The following is a 12622-nucleotide window of genomic DNA, read 5'->3' as shown; positions in this document are numbered from 1 at the left end:
GCCAGCCAATCAGACTCTCTCTCCCAGTGCACTGTGGGCGTGACTCAGAGATGGTCCAAGGACAGCGGTCCCTCAGAGGTGTGCTGCGTTAGGTCCTGCCCCGTTCCTGATTTTTGTTCACGTCTGATTTGGCAGCCTTCCCATAAATTCTGGAGGCTTCCGAATATCCTTCTGGTGAATTTCCTTTCTGCCTTTGCTAGCCAAACGAGAGTGGCCGAACACTTTCTGCTTTTGCCACCAGAGAACCGTAAGATGCTACGGCATGCGGCTCTCGTCGCCCAGGTTGGAGTGGTGAGCGGGGGGATCCCCATCCCCTTTTTAAATATTGGGAACCGTGGGTTCAGAGAGGTTGAATGGCTTCGTGGCCCAGATCTCACAGCGAATAAATGACAGAGCCGTGATCCGTTCTCACAGCTTTTACCTCTGCTTTGGAGGCACATCTTCAAAGGTAATTTCGATTTCCTTTAGTGGCAAAAAGCTTGACTTCAGTAGCAAACGGCCTCATGTTTGCATCTCGGCCAATGGCCTGAACGTTGAGCTTTATGAATGGGGAGATAGTAGTATCTATGAATCGGGGTAATAATACCTATGAACGAGGACAGTAATGCCTACTCCAAAGGACTGTTGTGAGGACCATGTAAGGTGATGATCTCGAAAAGCATGTAGTGTAGGGCTTGGCATGCAGTACGTGCTCAGTAACCGTAATTCCAAATGAGTAGCCACAACATTAAAATTCAAGCTCTCTAGATAACTGTATGGGCAAGTCTAATAGAAATAAAGTTCCTTAGTAATGGAATGGCTGGTAAGACGGAGAGGAACCCTCAGAACAACAGCCCACGCTGGGTTTAACCAGGATGTATGGTCAGGTGGCTGGGCCTTTCCTATACTGGGTGCCCGCTTCCCCTGACCCCTTTGGAGCCACAGGGGGTACTCACGTCCCCTCCTTACTGGGGGCAGGGAGACCAAGGGCGAATTGGCACAGCTGTTCCCCCTGAAGATTTTTTGCAAGACTTTGTTGAGTCAGGACCTTGAGCGATCAGATTTATTGCGTGTAAAGAATATGAGGCAACGGGATGGGGTGGACGGAGCCGAGGTCTTGGAATTTGAATCCCGAATCCTCCCCTTTCTGGCTCTGTGACTTTAGACCAGCGGCTTAAACTTCTGAGCGACAATTTTCTCTAGTGCCTGGGTTTGTGGGTGTCCAGCTTCCCCTTCGATACTTTTGTGAGTCTCTGGGAGACTTTGATCCAGATACCATCTGCTGGAAGAGGAGTAAGGAGAAGTCTTGAAAAATGAAGTCTACTCAAAAGGTTCTTTCAAATGGGAGGAGATGATCTTCAAGCTAGAAGACATTGTGATACCTTAATGGATGAGTCTGTTTACTTTTTCCCTACTGCGGGCTCCAGACTTGGGCTGCCCAGGGGAACCATCTGTGATGATGTACGTGGCCTATGTCTGCACTGTTCAGGATGGTACCCACTAGCTACGGGGGCTGTGGGGTGCTTGAAATGTGAATTAGTGTGACCCAGAAAGTGAATTTGTAATTTTACTTAAATTCAGTTAAGTACAATGAAATCGATATAGTCCCCTGTGGCTCATGGCTATTGTGTTGGAAAACTAAGCTCTAGAGGAAAAAAAAGGCAGTTACAGAAAATAAGGATGCTCTCCTTACTTGGAGTGCTAGAGTTTCAATCAGTGATCCTGAAACGTTTGGCTGTGACTTTATTTTTGAGCTTCTGGTGGAAGGGCGTACATCCAGACATGGACCATGAGCCTGGACAGAAATGGTGAATAGAGGAGGATGGAAGGCAGTCGCCAGAAGCAAGACACGGAGGGCCATGGGAAATGACCATTAGGGTCTGCTATGGACTGAAGGTTTGTGTCCTTCTGCAGCTGACGTATTGAAACCCTCATCCTCAATGTGATGCTATTTGGCGACGGTGGCTTTGGGAGGTCATTAGGCCATGATGGTGGCTTTGGGAGCTCTCAGGATGGGATTAGCACCGTTCTAAGAAAAGACAGGAGAGGGGCGCCTGGGTGGCACAGTCGGTTAAGCGTCCGACTTCAGCCAGGTCACGATCTCGCGGTCTGTGAGTTCGAGCCCCGCGTCAGGCTCTGGGCTGATGGCTCAGAGCCTGGAGCCTGTTTCTGATTCTGTGTCTCCCTCTCTCTCTGCCCCTCCCCCGTTCATGCTCTGTCTCTCTCTGTCTGAAAAATAAATAAATGTTGAAAAAAAAATTTAAAAAAAAAAAAAAAAGAAAAGACAGGAGAGACCTTGCTTCTCTTCTGTCTCTTAGCCGTGTGAGGACACGCAGAGAAGGTAGCAAGCCAGGAAGCGGGTTCTTACCAGACACCGGACCTCCTGGCACCTTGACCTTGGAGTTCGCATCCTCCAAAATGGTGAGAGATAAATGTTTCTGGTTTAAGCCCCCCAGCCTATGGTAATTTGTGAGGGGAGCCCGGATGGACTAAGACAGAATTCCTTCCTGGGTTATTAATTTTTTTATTTTGTATTGTTATGTATTTTTTTTTAATTTTTTTTTAATGTTTATTTATTTTTGAGACAGAGAGAGACAGAGCATGAATGGGGGAGGGTCAGAGAGAGAGGGAGACACAGAATCGGAAGCAGGCTCCAGGCTCTGAGCCATCAGCCCAGAGCCTGACGCAGGGCTCGAACTCCCGAATGTGAGATCGTGACCTGAGCTGAAGTCGGACGCTCAACCGACTGAGCCACCCAGGCGCCCCTGTTATGTATTTTTTTGAGGGGTTTGATGTTTATTCTTTTATTTTTATTTTTTTAAAATATAATTTATTGTCAAGTTGGCTAACCTACAGTGTATACAGTATGCTCTTGGTCTTGGTATTAATTTTTTTAAAGAGCCAAACCTCTTTGCAGAGAGGAAGTTGATCTTCGAGAGCAGGTCAGGGAAACACCCAGGAGAACCCAACATTTAGCCAGAAGAGAGGGAAGCCTACTGTTTTAAACCAAGAGTGGCTGGATTTAAGTCAGGACTGAAATGCCGTAGTTAGCTAGTTTTAAGTTTTATTTCTGCAAGCCTTCCTCATCTGCCTGCCGGATTGACTCAGGGGTTGGAGAGTAGGACCCAAATCCATTGCAGAAAATAAGGGTACACTTCCCCTGCACATTCCAACATAACGTGCTAAATATATTTTTTACCTTGTTTACGATAATTGCGTATTTGTTTGTTTAATTATTCAATTAGTGTCTATCTTGCCCTCTTGACTGTAAGCCCCCCTCCCCCCCCAAGGGCAGGGGTCGTGTTTGCTTTCCTCACCTGTTGGATGAAGCGCAATTCTCTGCCTGCTCAGTGGCCCACACCCCGCAGCGCACAGCAAGTTAATATTTCTGTCCCCATCTAGTAAGAGCCTTCTAAATACAGTAGCCACAATGTGTTTCCAGTCCCTGCCGCCTAACAGAGACTGTTGGATCCATTTGTCTGCCGTCCCGACTAATAGGAATTCTTACCTTTAATAAGTTCAGCAGAATGAGCAGGACAGTTGGTTAGATCTCTAGCCAATTAAATCATGGAGCTTACCTAAAAATGAGAAAAACATATGATTTCTAGTATGGTCTGTATAGCTCGGTTTCTCCAAACTTCGACAAGACTTTGCCATGGATATGCAACCTGTGAACTATTTTTTAATTATTTTCGCTAAATGAACTCATTTAAGTAAAGTGTTTTAGTAAAGTATTTTAGTAAAAATACCCAAAGGCCCTAGCATCCCCTTTGATTTGAATGCCTATAAAAGTACAGATTTGCTGTGTTAAAGTTCCCTGAATACACAGTAAAGTAAATGTATCCCTAGTGGAGTGTGGAATCAGCCTTTATGTCCCTTGAGTATGTAGCAGAGTTTGGGGACACCCCAGCTGCTTCAGTATTGAAGTGATGTTCTATAGATTGCCCCTGTTTGTGGCACGTGGGTGGTCAGGGGCTCTGTACTCAGAACTGTGTGGCCCCCTCCACAGAGGAAAGGTGGTAGCCGGCTCGGGGGGCCAACTGGTCCCACTTGGCTCAAGGCTTTTCACCGCAAGTCCCAACTCCTGGGAACCCCCTCAGTTCTTGGCAAACCAAAATGATTGGTCACCATCCAGCTGGCATACTGATGACTTCAAGCACCATCTTTTAGTGTATTTTTATTTTTTATTTTTAAATTTTTTACTTATTTATTTTTTAAAGTTTATTTTTGAGAGAGATAGAGAGTGCAAGAGAGAGAGGGGCAGAGAGAGAGAGAGAGAGAGAGAGAGAGAGAGGTGAAGGGAGGGAGGGAGAGAGAGAGAGAGAGAGAGAGAGAGAGAGAGGGAGTGAATCTGGAGCTGTCAACAAAGACCCAGGAACCCAGGAACCATGAGACCATGACCTGAGCTGAAATCAAGAGTCAGATGCTTAACTGACTGAGTCACCCAGATGCCTCTTAATTTTTATTTTTAAGAGAGAAAGTGTGAGCAGGAGAGGGGCAGAGAGAGAGAGAGGGGGGGGACAGAGGATCCACAGCGGGCTCTGTGCTGAGAGCAGTGAGCCTGATGCAGGGCTTGAACTCACGAACAGAGAGATCATGGTCTGAGCCGAAGGCGGACACTCCACTGACTGAGCCACCCTGGCACCCCTAGCGGAGGGCACTGCGATGGAAACACCTGAGGGCCCAGGGCGGGCACCAACTAGGTTTACAATAGCCCCGGGCAACACGCTGACCCTTCTTGAGTTTTGTTTTCTCCAATCATGTGAGAAGCTGGGGGTCAGGGAAGGCTTCCTAAACTGTGACTTTGGACCACTTAGCACTATGGGAGGTGACTCTGGTGCCATGCTAGTTTCAAATGACACTGAATCAGTCAGATTCCTGACTCTTGCCCCGTCCTTCTGGAAACACGGACAAGAATGGCTCCATTGGGTGCTACTTTCTCCTGAACACCTGCAACCTTTCCTTTTCAAACAACACTGAGCAGGCTTCAGCCTCAGCACAAACCCCCGTTTCTAGAATGTAATCACACTGTTTTCTTTGAATTGTATTTATTTGTGTCATTACATGTGATCTTGAGCTTCCTTTCAACAACAGTCAAGCTCGTCAAAGACAAACATTAAGTAAAAGACAGATGGGATGTTAATGTGGTAAGAGTGAAGGGGAGACGTTGAGTCAGATGACCCCTAAACTCTCTCCCACTTCCAGAGTTCATTGTTTCTGTGTTTCTTTGAGAACCTTGTTGTTTTCATGAAATTCCTCTTGTCGACCTTTCTGGATTCTTAAACTGCTCGGTGTGTTGGGGTGTTAGAGTCTTTCCCTTTTCCCTGGACTGGTGTGTGCCAAATCGGGAGGAAATATGATCAATGGTTGTAGAAAGGTCGCCTGTCCGGGCCACTTTTCTGAAACTGTGAGCTGTGGCGGGTTTCCTCAGCTCCTTTCTGTTCTGCCTTGAGAGGGATTTTAACTCAGCATTTATCCCTGTCTGCGTCAGACCACAGGGAGGCGTTAGCAGATTTGGTGCTGAGGCCAAAGAAGTTTTTAAAAGGGAGAGAGGTGTCCCCATCTCGTCTGCATTTGAAGTCGTGTTTGCATTCAAAGATTCCGAGACAAAGAAGGGCGTTTTGATAAGAAAAAGTGATTGTGGTCTCAAGCCTTGATGTGCTGTGGGAAGGAAAAGCGATTTGCAAGACTAACCGACTGCGTTTAACTTAATAGTTGAAGAGAAGAAATATAAAAGAATGCAGTGGCTTTAACCAAGAATGCTGTGACTCGAAGCAATATCATCTAAGCAGGGTCTATTTTATGCATAGCAACTCTGAGATGCCGCATGTTCTGGAAATAGGTCAAACTGAGTATTTTGTATAAACGCTGTCTCCCACTAGAGGGCGCTCTTTAGTTGTCTATTTAACACTGTCTTCCTTTTTTGCGAAAATAATAAAAAAATGACTATAGGGCTATGAATTCTGATACAATTCTTGTTGAGCATGTTATGAAATTTTCTCCCAGACATTGTTTTATTTTCAGCTTATATGTGTGAAATTCCACTTTGAGAGGTATAACATGATTCTGAGTCTTTCAATATGTATAAAATCCCCACGGTATTATGGTACAATAGGAGCAAAAGACATAAGTTTAAATTATTGTAATCCCATAGGTCTTGTGACTATTGTTTCTCTATATATGTTACTGCACAAAGGAAATTTATTGTTAATATTAATACCTTCTGCTTAGATCTTTCGTGAAAAGACAAAGGGAGGCAGTGTGGCCTAGGTGGGGGATTCTGCTGGCTTTTCCAGAGTGGTTTTTGTTATCTGAAACAATTTCCAGGACATTCTTTTAATTTGCTTCTTTAGGATTTCAGCCCGTTAAGATTGTATTGTCTTAGATCCGTGAGAATCACGGCCTACTTTTCCCCGATTCCATTCTTCCAGATTCTTCACCTTTCTTGTTAGATTTGAGCTTCTCATACCATACTGTATGAAAGGCTGGTGTTCTGGAAACGAATGTATGCCACCCTTAAAAATAAATGACGACTTGCCCCTGTGTTTTCAGAAAAGAACAAATAAGTCAATCAATAGGAGTTTCTCAATTTATTTCACTGCATTACGTTTTCCTTAAACTGCTGCAGTTTAAGGCTACAGTTTAATAAGATATCGACATACAGCAGACATGCAAAATTTCGTTATTTAAAGTTTCATAAATTGATTTCCATGGTGTTCCACAAAAGACTTCATCTAAACACGTTTGTGAATTCTGATGTGACCCTGATGCTTTTTAAAAAATTTTATAATTTCACATATAGCTTAGGAACATACACTTTGATAAAAATTCAAACAATAAACATTTCATTTTACTTACAGCATAGCGGTAAACATTATAGTCCCTCTTTATCCCTTCCAGAAATTCCTCTTCCTTCTCCAGAGGTAATCCCTGTTCACATGTAAGCATGTATCCTTCAGACACTTCCTGTGTATGTGTGAAGTTTAAAAAGAAACTGCTAGTGGGAATCTGGATGGCTCAGTCCATTGAGCGTCTGACTCTTGGTTTCTGCTGAAGTCATGACCCCAGGGTCATGGGATCGAGCCCCGAGTCGGGCTCTGCACTGAACGTGGCGCCTGCTTAAGATTCTGTCTCTCCCTCTGCCCTTCCCTCGCTCATGCTCTCTTTCTCAAATAAAAAATAAACAAATAAGAAAATAAAAAGAAACTGTTGTTTTTTATTACTTTCATCTAATGGAATCATACCCTATGTGCTGATATATTGCCTTTTCTAGTTTGCAGTTGGTTTGGCGATCTTTCTCTCTCAACACCTTTAGATCTGTCTAGCTCATTCTTTGCAACCACTGGATAATATTCCATGGTCTCTATGGATGTCTTTTCACTTATTTACCCAGAGAATGAGGTTGTATGCAATTTTTAAAGCATTTCGGACAACCTTGCAGAAGATATCTCTGCTTACATACCCTTGGTGCCCGTGTGCGTGGGCCTGTAGAATGGGTCTCTAGGGAGTCTGCGGCTCACGCGGGAAGTTTGCATTTTTTGTTGTCAGCATTTCTACTGTCAGAATGATATTCTCCCACTTCTCACCCCCAGGAATCGCCTAATAAAACTCTGATCTGGAAAAGGGTCACAGATGTTTCTGCGAGGATCCCCTGAAGCTCGTGAGAATGTGGCCTCCAGGTGTGGATTTCATGAAAAATGTCGGCCTCCAGTTCCTCGAGGATGTGCCAACTCCACGCCGATTTAATTTCTTAGAGATAAGTGGCATTTGAGACCATTCTTCTGATAAGGTAAACTTCCCTTGATTAAAGAAAAAGGGAGGGTTCAACTCTGTGAACATTGGTTGAGTACCTAATCTGTGTAAGCGACTGTACCAGTCATGGCTTGAAATAAAGTAAGTTAAATAGAGTCTGTGCCCACAAGGACGGATGGCAATAGCAGGGCAGGAAAAGCAAGACACTAATGAAATCTAATCCCACGTGAGACAAGTGAGGGACAGTGGAGCCAGCCATTTTGTGTTGTGGAGGGAGGGGAAGACAGAGAGAGAGAGAGAGAGAGAGAGAGAGAGCACGAGCATCCGGCTTGGAAGAGAAGCAAAGGCTCCTGAAGGATGTGGCGTCCCTGATGGGTCTTGAGAGATGGGAGATCTTCCACCAGTGATGATGAAGGGAGCGAAGGGTAGGTGGGGTGGACAGAAGAGGGTGAACTATTATTTAAAAATGAAATGCATACAGACTGGCTCAGTCAGTAGAGCATGTGACTCTTGACCTCAAGGTTGTGGGTTCAAGCCCCAAGTTTGGTGTAGACATTGCTTAAACACAAAACCTTAAAAAAAAAAAAAAAGAAAAAGAAATGCATACATATAGGAGAAAAACTTAAAAACACAGACCACTTAAAAAAAAATCCCATTAATTTGACCTCCCAAAGGCAACCAGTGCTATAAGTTTGACATATTTCTTTTGGGTATTTTTTTTCCCAATGCATATTTTGTAACGGAGGGTCCACTTTGTCCCTCTCGGGGAGTTTTTAGTATGCTTGGCTCAACTGATAAGAGCGGATGTAAAAGCCCCTCCCTGCCACCCTTGAGAGCTATCTGGGAGGGGCCCGACTGCCTGTTAAAAGGAGCTCTAGTTGCTAACACTATAAAATTACACCCTCCTTCCCCAAGCTCCGTTCTTGGGACACACGACCAGCTGGTCATCATTTCCGGGAGGCACCATCCAGCGTAGCAAAGGCAAAGTCAAACAAGCTGAAGGTACCGATCAAAACATGTTCACATCCTTCTATACTTGTCAAGACATCAATCAACACCATTAGGCGATTTTTCTCCATGGGGCTCTATCACTGCAGCGCAGGAAAAGTAGCAAGGGGATGGTTGGAGGAGTTTCAGGTTAAGGAAGATGTTTCTATTCGTTCATTAAGCAAACTTTTTTTTTTTTTTAAAGCCCCAGAAAGAGATCATGTCTGTTTTAAGATGTTTGTCTTCCATCCTGGAGAAAGTCATTCTTCTTAGAAGAATGGGCCACGTGTCTCCTTCTAAATCTAGCAAGAAAGAAGCAGAAAGCAAGTTGAGGTTTTTCTTATCAAAGACCGTTCGAAACTTCGGATTCTGTGATGTGTCTTAAGCGTCATTTTTAATGGGGTGTGGCCCGGACCAGCAGGGTTTTGACAGGCAGAAGAGAGAGAGCGTTCCAGAAAGAGGCATCAGGGTATGTGAAAATGGGATAACAGGTGTACTGGGGAATGAGGAGGGACTCAGTTTCCTGATTCGGACAGAACAGGTGAACGTTTCTGAAGATCCGAAGGTACCTTTGGAACCCACATGGAATCCACTCTGGTGAGTGAAGTGGGACCTCCATCCAGCTGCAGGGGCTTAAGGACAGTGTCCAGAGAGCACACAGCGACGCAGGTGGTATAAGCTTCAGGGTCAGCAGGGGGACCCGGTTGGTCCCCCAGGACCATTCTGCAGCGCTCCCATGGGCATTCTTTCTGGCCGAGCTGCCTCTGAGTCTGGTTCTCTGTCCCTTGTGAAGATTCTCTGACCACAAAATCTCCTTTATCAAATTCTTTTTTCTACCCAGAATAGCCCGAGATAGTTTCTGTCGCAAGGCCAAGTCCTCATTGTAGGACGTGTACGTTTGAGGAAAGGTGGGAGGAGAGGCGGGGTAGGGTGTTTGTGATGTCATCTGACATGGGACACGCGTCAATCAGAGCACTGGCTGTGGTAATACAGTCTCATTTCTCAGACAATTCGTAAAAGAATATATTAAGCATCTGAAGAATGATGTAGCTTCAGTAATAACAAAATTGCAAATAAAATCAGCGTGATGGAAGAGAGTGAAAAGGAAATGCTCCGTGCTGATAAAGATGTGAGGACGTGGACATTTGTGGTTCCGTGACATAGACTTTCTAGAATAAAATCTGGCATTAAGTGCGTGTGTGTGTATAAAAATCACTACATATAAAAATTATATATATAAATATATATTATGTATACATTATGTAAATAAATATAATATATAAAGTATATATAATATATAAATTATATAAATAAATATATAAATTACTATATATAAATTATAAATAAATATATATTATATATATAAATTACTATATAAACTATATGTATAAATATATAATATATAAAAATTACTATATATAAATTATATAAATATATAATATATAAAAATTATTTTATATAAAATTATGTATAAATTATATAAATAAAAAATATATACATTACTGTAAATATAGTAATCATATATGTAGTGTATCTATATAGACATTTTACAGATCCATGTGCCGTGCTCTAACAGTTTCACATCTAGGAATTTACCTGGGGAGATAATCGGATAGGCAGAAAGTCAGACAGATGGAGACGAAAACATCAGCTTTGTTGCTGATGAAACCTTCTTGGAAGGTGGAGCTTAGAAGCGCATCTCCCTGGACCCAGCGCCCCCCCAGGGAAAAGTTACGCTTCTCAGAGACCGCTGCCTCCGACACTGCGTGGTTCTGGGGCAGAGAAGAGAGGGGGCAAATTGCAAGCAGCCTGTTGGCGCGTTCCTCACTCATCTGAGCAACGTGGACCCATAGCTTCCGCCCGTGCATCAGTGAACTCCCTCCCCTGTGGGGGTGGGAGCCCGAGTGTTACTGTGATAGTGGTTCCTCCACAGGGAAACAGGGCAAGGGGACCCTGAGTGTTCCCTGCCCCTAACACTATCGCGCGATTCCCTTTTTGTCTTAAAAATGTGTGTCGGCTTGCGGAAATAGATGTAAAAACAAGCTCGAGATAGAGGCGTGAGAAGTAGTTTTTCCCTGTAGGTCGCGACTATGAGAGAGATGTTCGGTTTTTCTTTATTGTGTGACTTTCAAAAACGAACAAGAAGGGTTTTCCGTGAGACACAAACCGGAAATATGTTTCTATGAGGAAATGAGGTTTCTGTTCCTAGTGTGTGTAATTCATACTTTATGTAAATGACATTGAATCACGCAGCAAGTGTCTTTCCTCTTTAGCTTAAACACTGACGATCAATAGACACGGTTTCCGTGATGGAGTAATTACTGAGATTCCTCACGCGTTCCCTGTGTCCTTTCGACGTTCCGATGTGAACCGAGTGCCTCTCTGCTCTCCCTTAGATCCCCTTTCCCAACCCGGTTTATTAAAACCCATTTCTCATGTTTTCATTGTACCTTGAGTGAGAAGTCCTTCTCGGCACGTTAATTTACTGGCAGACGCATGAGTTGCAGGTAGGTATCAGGACTGAAAAATAAAGCCGTTTACAAATAATTATCCTTTGGGGGGGGGACCTGAAGGCAGTAAATCTGAAATCTGGTGAACCTGAATCCTGGATTTTGCTGGAGTAAGGGCTATTTCAGAGGCACTTCAGCTCCATTAAAATAAAAACTAGAAAAAAAAAGAAAAGAAAAGAAGGCAAGTGTTGCCTTAAGAAGACTACTGGTCTCTTTCACTTACCTTTCCGTTTTTCCCCTGTTGAATCACTTTGCGTTTAGGACTAAAACCGAACCGATTTAAACCCTACCTGAAACATCAGTGAGCTTCAGGACATAAGGACAAGGAGGGCCGTATCTTTCGTTTCCAGAATTTCAGCTTCCAAACCTGCTTCTTCTACCTCAGTGCCAGCTGTCGAGGTCCTTCCTACCTTGTCACGAGCACACGGAAGACAGGGCTAGTGGTTCATCCAATGCCTGCTCCCTTTTGTTCCTCGCGAGCAGAACCCCAAATCTGTGTGATCTGAGTAATGTGACACCTCGCACGGATCCATCATAGGCACGTGAACACCCGTCGCCGATTTAGGGGTGGGTTTAGGGATGGGCACATGACACAGTTTTCGCCGTTGTTCACATGGCTGGGGAGGGGTGTTCTATTTTTCATTAGAAAAATAGGCAAGAACAGTTGGCCGCCCTCCCGCCATCATATGGACTCAGTCATGCTGAGAGAGCGGCCAACATAGGCAAGGTCGGAGCCAAGAAACAGAGCTCCCAGGTCCTGAAGAGATTGTTGAGCCCCCAAATCAGGCTGGGTTAGAAGCCAGCTCAGTCTTCAACATTTTCAAATATTTGAGTCAGTTAATCTCTTTTTCTTTCTTAAGTCTGTTTGAATTAGATTTTCTGGGACTGACGGTCAAAAGGGTACTACCTCCCATGGTAGTAATAGTATACTGTCCCCAATGAAACGATGTGGGATCTGAGCTCCAGGATGATGTAATTTCCCCAACGCACCCAGTTTTGAACTCAGGTCAATATGCCTCCAAGGCTGGTCAGTATTGCCACTGAGAAATCACTTACCTATTTCTGTCCACGCTGGTCATGTCCAAAGTTGGGAGCCAAGCTTCACCATCTTGGTATTGAATCTGAATCTGCGATTGTCTTGGGACGCAGGCTAAAAACACTGGTTGAATCCGGGCAAGAAGAAAAGGAACATTTCCTCGAGCAGATTAATTTTTGGACTTGGTATTTATAATTAGCTATTTTGGAGTTAGTTACAGCAACCTCCGTGGGTTATTTATTTGATCGCCCATGACTGAAGAAGAACAGCTTTGATTTGGTTTCCCAGTGACCCAGATGAACTGCATCATTAGGCAGTTGGTAGAGGTCTTCCTAATTACAAGAAATAAAAAGAAAAA

At 44.1% G+C, this 12622-nt stretch overlaps 1 long non-coding RNA gene across 1 annotated transcript in view; it reads left to right on the top strand.

The window, feature by feature from the left end:
* Nucleotides 1-368: 368 nt before the first annotated feature.
* Nucleotides 369-12622, top strand: part of LOC125162797 (uncharacterized) — a 51220-nt gene continuing 38966 nt past the window's right edge. The window contains exons 1-2 of the long non-coding RNA XR_007151180.1: nucleotides 369-448; nucleotides 7572-7768. This is a non-coding gene — a long non-coding RNA (uncharacterized LOC125162797). The remainder of the gene's footprint in view (nucleotides 449-7571; nucleotides 7769-12622) is intronic.

This window comes from Prionailurus viverrinus, chromosome A3 (genome assembly GCF_022837055.1).
Source record: "Prionailurus viverrinus isolate Anna chromosome A3, UM_Priviv_1.0, whole genome shotgun sequence".
NCBI lineage: Eukaryota > Metazoa > Chordata > Mammalia > Carnivora > Felidae > Prionailurus > Prionailurus viverrinus.
This window is presented reverse-complemented; position numbering and strand designations above follow the sequence as displayed.